We start from the raw sequence: 6,228 nt of genomic DNA, 5'->3' as shown, positions 1-6,228 counted from the left end.
ATATATATATATATATATCACTTATAACCTCATTAGCCAGGTTGAGGAGAAAAGTTCTAGGCTAAAATTCCAGTGTCAGTTCCTAAAACTGTGTCACAGAGCTGCCCAGGCTGCCACTGCTTCTGTCAGGATGTTAGGTGGGCTAGCACACAGAACTGTCATAGTCACTTGCCCCAGAAAGCACACATATGGAAGCACTAATGTGTATAGACTTATACATAAAGTTTCTTGTTGTTATTTTTTTTTTGTCATAAAAAACTGGAAAGAAGGCTGGAGAGATGGCTCAGCAGTTAAGAACACTATTCTTGCAGAAGGCCCCGGGTTCAAATCCCAGCACCCACATGGCAGCTAACAACTCTCTGTAACTCCAGTTTCAGGGTATCCAACAGCCTCTTCTGTCCTCCACGGGCATTGCACAGCATGGGTGCACTTACCTACACGCAGGTAATACACGCATACACATAAAATAATAAATATTTTTTAAAAACTGGAAATAAAGCAAAAACATAAAAAGAATGACTGGATTTACTGCAGAATAGCCATGTATATAATACTATGAAACCACTTTTCTTTTTAATAAGAGCACTGACTACTCTTGCAGCACCCACATGGCAGCTACCAACCAATCACAACTCTACTTCCAGGGATTTGATGCCCTGTTCTGACCTCTCTGGGCATTGCACAACATGGGTGCATGTACATATATGCAGGCAATACATTTGTACACATAAAAATATTTTTTTAATAAAAAATAAAATTTAAGATTGATGTAGTGGCTCTGATCTCAGCAGACCGCCAGAGAGTGCCAAGCTCTGGCCTCCCTCTAGCCTCCCTCTGGCAGAGGGCCTGAGAATGAAGGGGAATGCCTAAGAGTCCCTGGATCCTGCCTCCACCTGGTGGTGAGCTTCCCCTAATTGTGCCATACCCATTCCCCAACCTGGAATTTTGTGAGGCCCCTCCTAAGGCCCCAGGGCAGATCTGGCTTTGGTAGGCTAAGGCTGAGATCCTAGTGGACAGCCTGAGAGGATGGGTTTCAACCTCCATTGGTGTTGCAGCTCTGATCTCAGCAGACTGGGAGAGTGCTGAGATCTGGTGTACCTCTGGCCTCCCTCTAGCATGGGGCTGAAAACTGCAGGGGACTGCCTGAGAGCACCTGGATCCTGCCTCTACATGGTGAAGGAAGCCTGAGTGTACCTGACTGGAACCTGAATTGGGCTTCTGTGGGTACTCCTGAATAGCTGATCTGAAGCCATCAGTTCCCTCCAAATTAAACCTGAGAGAACCTGAACTCTGTACCAACCAGCTTTACATAACCAATAAAGAAAGGATCTAGGCACCCAGATAATACAAACAGAAGCATGCTTCAACTTAATTCTCATATCAGAATCATAAACAACAAAAGAAATTCACATGTCAAGATCACAACAGAAGAATAATAAAATAGAAAGCCAAAACACTATGTCCGCACCAAACTCTACCAATCCGGTAGAAGAGTTCTACAAGGAGAATCCCTAGAGATAACGCAGGACAATGAATTTAAAAGAACAATCATAAACATGATCAAGGAATTCAACAAATTGAAAGAACACAAGAACAAACAAATCAAAGAGCTAAAAGAATAATGGGAAAACCCTCTAAATGAATTCACAAAAAGAGTTAGAAACATTGAAGAAAACTCAGGCAGAAATGAAGAAGGAAGTGCAAAACTCAATAAGCCAACTTGAAACAACAGGGGAAATCCTCACCACTAGAATGAATGAAATGGAAAACAGAGTATCAACACTGGAGAATAAAGTTGAAGAATTGGACCACTCAAGAAAAGATTATGGAAAATTAAAAAAAAAAAACAGGAATGGAATATGCAAAAAATGTGAGACACCATGAAAAGACCAAATCTACAGATCATAGGAAGAAAGGAAGGAGAAAATTTTCAGGTTAATGGTGTTGATCAGATCTTAAACAGGACTGTAGAAGAGAATTTCCCAAAATTAAGGAAAGACATCCCCATACAAATACAGCAAGCACATAGAACACCAGACAGGCTCAGAAAAAAAACTCCCCATGACATATCATAGTAAAAACACTAAATGTACAGAACAAAGAATACTGAAAGCAGCAAAAGAAAAACAAGTCACATACAAAGGAAAGCCCATCAGAATTACAGCTGACTTATCAATGCAAACTATGAAAGCCAGAAGAGAGACCAAGGTATTTCTACATGACAATAGATGCCATCCCAGAATACATTACCCAGCAAAAATGTCTATTATAGTTGAGGGGAAAAGAAAAATCTTCCATGACACAAATAGCCTGAAAGAATACATGTCCACAAAACCAGCCCTTCAAAGAATACTTGAAGCAACACAGAGAGCGGAGAGAGAAACAACTATACCCCAGGGGCAACAAAAGAAAATAAATAAAGGTATAATCTAGGAAACACAAAAATATACAGAGAACACAAACAGGAATCAAACTGATGGCAACCAATACACATCTTTCAAAAATAACCTTAAATGTCAAAGGACTGAACACCCCAGTCAAAAGACACGGGCTAAGTGAATGGATTAAGAAACAAAATTCATCTTTGCTGTCTGCAAAAAACCCATCTCACCTTCAAGGACAGGCAGTACCTTAAGGTAAAAGGATGGAAAAGAATATTCCAAGCAAATGGCACTAAGAAACAAGCAGGGGCTGACAAAATAGACTTCAAAGTGAAACTAATCAGAAGAGATAAAGAGGGTCGCTTCATTCTGATCAAAGGAACAGTTAACCAAGAAAATATTACAATCTTTAACATATATGCACCAAATTCTGGTGCACTCAAATTCATAAAAACACCTCTACAGGACTTTAAAACACAGATTAACCCCCAACTCAGTAATAGTAGGGGACTACAATACCCCACTGTCTTCATTAGATAGGTCAACTGGACAAAGAATAAACAGAGCCGTCAGAATTAAACGATACCATACACCAAATGGACCTAACAGACATCTTTCGAATATTCCACCCAAGCACCAAAAAATACACTTTCTACTCACCACCCCATGGAACTTTTTCAAAAATTGGCCACCTACTGGGCCACAAAATACGCCTTAACAAATACAAAAAAATTTGAAACAATTCCATGCATTCTATCAGACCACAATGAAATAAAGCTCAAAATCAACACTGCCCTAGGACAAAGCCTAAATCACTACACAAACTCCTGGCGATTGAACAGCACACTCCTAAACAATGAGTGGGTCAAAGGAGAAATTAAGAAATAAATAAAAGAATTCCTGGAAGTCAATGAAAGGACAATACAACACAACACAACCTCTGGGACACATTAAAAGCCGTCCTAAGAGGGAAGTTTATAGCTCTAAGTTCCTACATTAAATAAATTAGAAAGAACACAAATACATGACCTAACACTGCAACTCAAGACCCTGGAAAGGCAAGAACAACTGAAACCTAACCCAGCAGAAGAGAAAAAATAACAAAAATCAGAACAGAAATTAACGAAATCGAAACAAAAAAAAAAAAATACAAAGAATCAATGACTCTAAGAGCTGGTTCTTTGAAAAGCTAAACAAGACAGACAGACCCTTAGCCCAGTTAACCAAAAGAAAGAAAGAGCAAATCCAAATCAACAAAATCAGAGCTAAAAGGGGAAATATCACAACAGACACCCAAAAGATCAAGACCATTATAAGGGATTTTTTTTTTTTTTTTTGGTCTTTTGGGGACAAGACCTCCCTGTAGCCCCAGCTGACCTGGAACTCACTACGTAGATCAGGCTGGCCTCGAACTCACAGAGATCCACCTGCCTCTGCCTCCCAAGTGCTGGTATTAAAGTCATGTGCCACCACGCCCCGCTTATAAGGGAATATTTTAAAAACCTATACACTATTAAATCTGAAAATCTAAAATATATGGATATCTGAAGTCATGGGAACCACCAAAGTTAAACCAAGAAGAGATCAACAGTTTAATCAGACCAATAACACATAAGGAAATTGAAACAGTAATACAAAGCCTCCCAATTAAAAAAGCCCAGGCCCAGATGGATTTACAGCAGAATTCTCCCAGACATTTAAAGAAGACCTCCAACCAATACTACTACTTAAATTATTCAAAAAGATACAAACAGAGGGAGAACTCCCAAATTCCTTCTATGAAGCCAGCATCACGTTAATACCTGAACCAGGTAAAGACACAACCAAAAAAGAAAACTATAGACCCATATCCTTAATGAACATAGATGCAAAAATTCTCAACAAGATACTTGCAAACCACATACAGACACACATCAAAAAGATCATCCACTATGGTCAAGTGGGCTTTATCCCAGAGATGCAGGGATGGTTCAATATGTGCAAGTCAATAAACAACATTAATCACATAAATGATGACAAAATGTTGACTCATATAAATCATATAAATGATGACAAATGATGACTCAAAGACAAAAACCACATTGTCATCTCAATAGATGCAGAAAAGGCTTTTAACAAAATTCAGCATGTATTTATGTTCAAAGTCCCAGAGGGAATTGGACTGGAGGGAGCATACCTCAACATAATTAAAGCTATATACAACAAACCCACAGCCAACATCATTCTAAATGGAGAAAAACTGGAAGCATTCCCATTAAAATCAGGAACCAGGCAAGGATGTACACTATCTCTACTCCTTTTCAACACAGTGCTTGAAACTTGATAGAGCAACAAGACAGGAGAAGGAAATTAAAGGAGTACTAATTGGAAAAGAAGAGGTCAAACTATCACTTTTTGCAGATGATATACCATATCTAAGAGATCCCAAAAGTTCCACCAAAAAACTCCTAGAACTGATCAACACTTTCAGTATAGTGGCAGGTTACAAAATCAATCTACAAAAGTCAGTAGCCTTTCTATATACCAATAACAAGCAATTGGAGAAAGAATACAGGGAAATGCTCCCATTCACAATTGATGTAAAAAAATAAAATATCTTGGAATAAATTCTGACCAAAGACACCAAAGAGCTCTACAATGAAAATTTTAAATCATTAAAGAAAGAGATTGAGGAAGATATCAGGAGATAGAAGGACCGTCCATGCTCATGGATTGGAAGAATTAACATTGTGAAAATGACCATCCTATCAAAAGCAGTATATAGATTCAATGCAATAGCAATTAAAATTCCAACACAATTCTTCACAAAAATTGAAAATATAATCTTAAGTTTCATATGGAAACACAAGCAACTTAATATTTGACAAAGGTGCCAAGCACACACAATGGACGAAAGACAGCTCTTCAATGAATGGTGCTGGCAAAACTGGATCTCCACCTATAGAAGAATGAAACTAGATCTTTATCTTTCACCTTGCACGAAAGTCAACACCAAATGGATCAAAGACCTCAATGTGAAGCCTGAAACTCTGAAACTGTTAGAAGAAAACATTGGCAATAACCTACAAGATATAGGTATAGGAAAGGATCTTCTAAATCAGACAGACATTGCTCGTGCTCAGGAATTAAGGTCAACAATCAACAAGTGGGATCTTATCAAACTTAAAAGCTTCTGTACAGCAAAAGAAATAATGAAAAAAGTGAAGAGAAAACCCACAGAATTGGAAAAAAATCTTCACAAGTGACACATCTGACAGAGGTTTAACATCCAGAATATATAAAGAACTCAAAAAACAAACAAGCAGGAAACCAAATGACCCAATTAAAAGAGGAGCTAGAGATTTAAACAGAGAGTTATCAAAGGAAGAAATAAAGATGGCTAAGAAACATCTCAAAAAGTGTTCAACATCGTTAGTAATTAGGGAAATGCAAATTAAAACCACCCTAACGTATCACCTTACCCCAATCAGACTGGCTAGGATCAAGAGAACAAATAATACCAAATGCTGGCAAGGATGTGGAAAAGGGAATGCTGATTCACTGCTGCTGGGAATGCAAACTCGTGCAGTCTTTATGGAAAACTGTGTGGAGAACTCTTAACTACAAATGAACTTACCATATGACCTGGTTATACCACTCCTTGGCATATACACAAAGAACTCATCCTATTGCAGAGACACTTGTACAATCATGTTTGTTGCTGCTCTTTTCACAATAGCTAAGAGATGGAAGCAACCTAAGTCTCCCTCAATTGATGAGTGGCTAACAAAAATGTGGTTTATTTATACAATGGAGTTCTATTCAGCAGTAAAGAAAGATAAACTAATGAAATTTGCAGGGTAGAGGC

The sequence above is a fragment of the Nannospalax galili genome, unplaced genomic scaffold, assembly GCF_000622305.1.
Source record: "Nannospalax galili isolate Female #2095 unplaced genomic scaffold, S.galili_v1.0 scaffold854, whole genome shotgun sequence".
Taxonomy (NCBI): domain Eukaryota; kingdom Metazoa; phylum Chordata; class Mammalia; order Rodentia; family Spalacidae; genus Nannospalax; species Nannospalax galili.
This window is presented reverse-complemented; position numbering follows the sequence as displayed.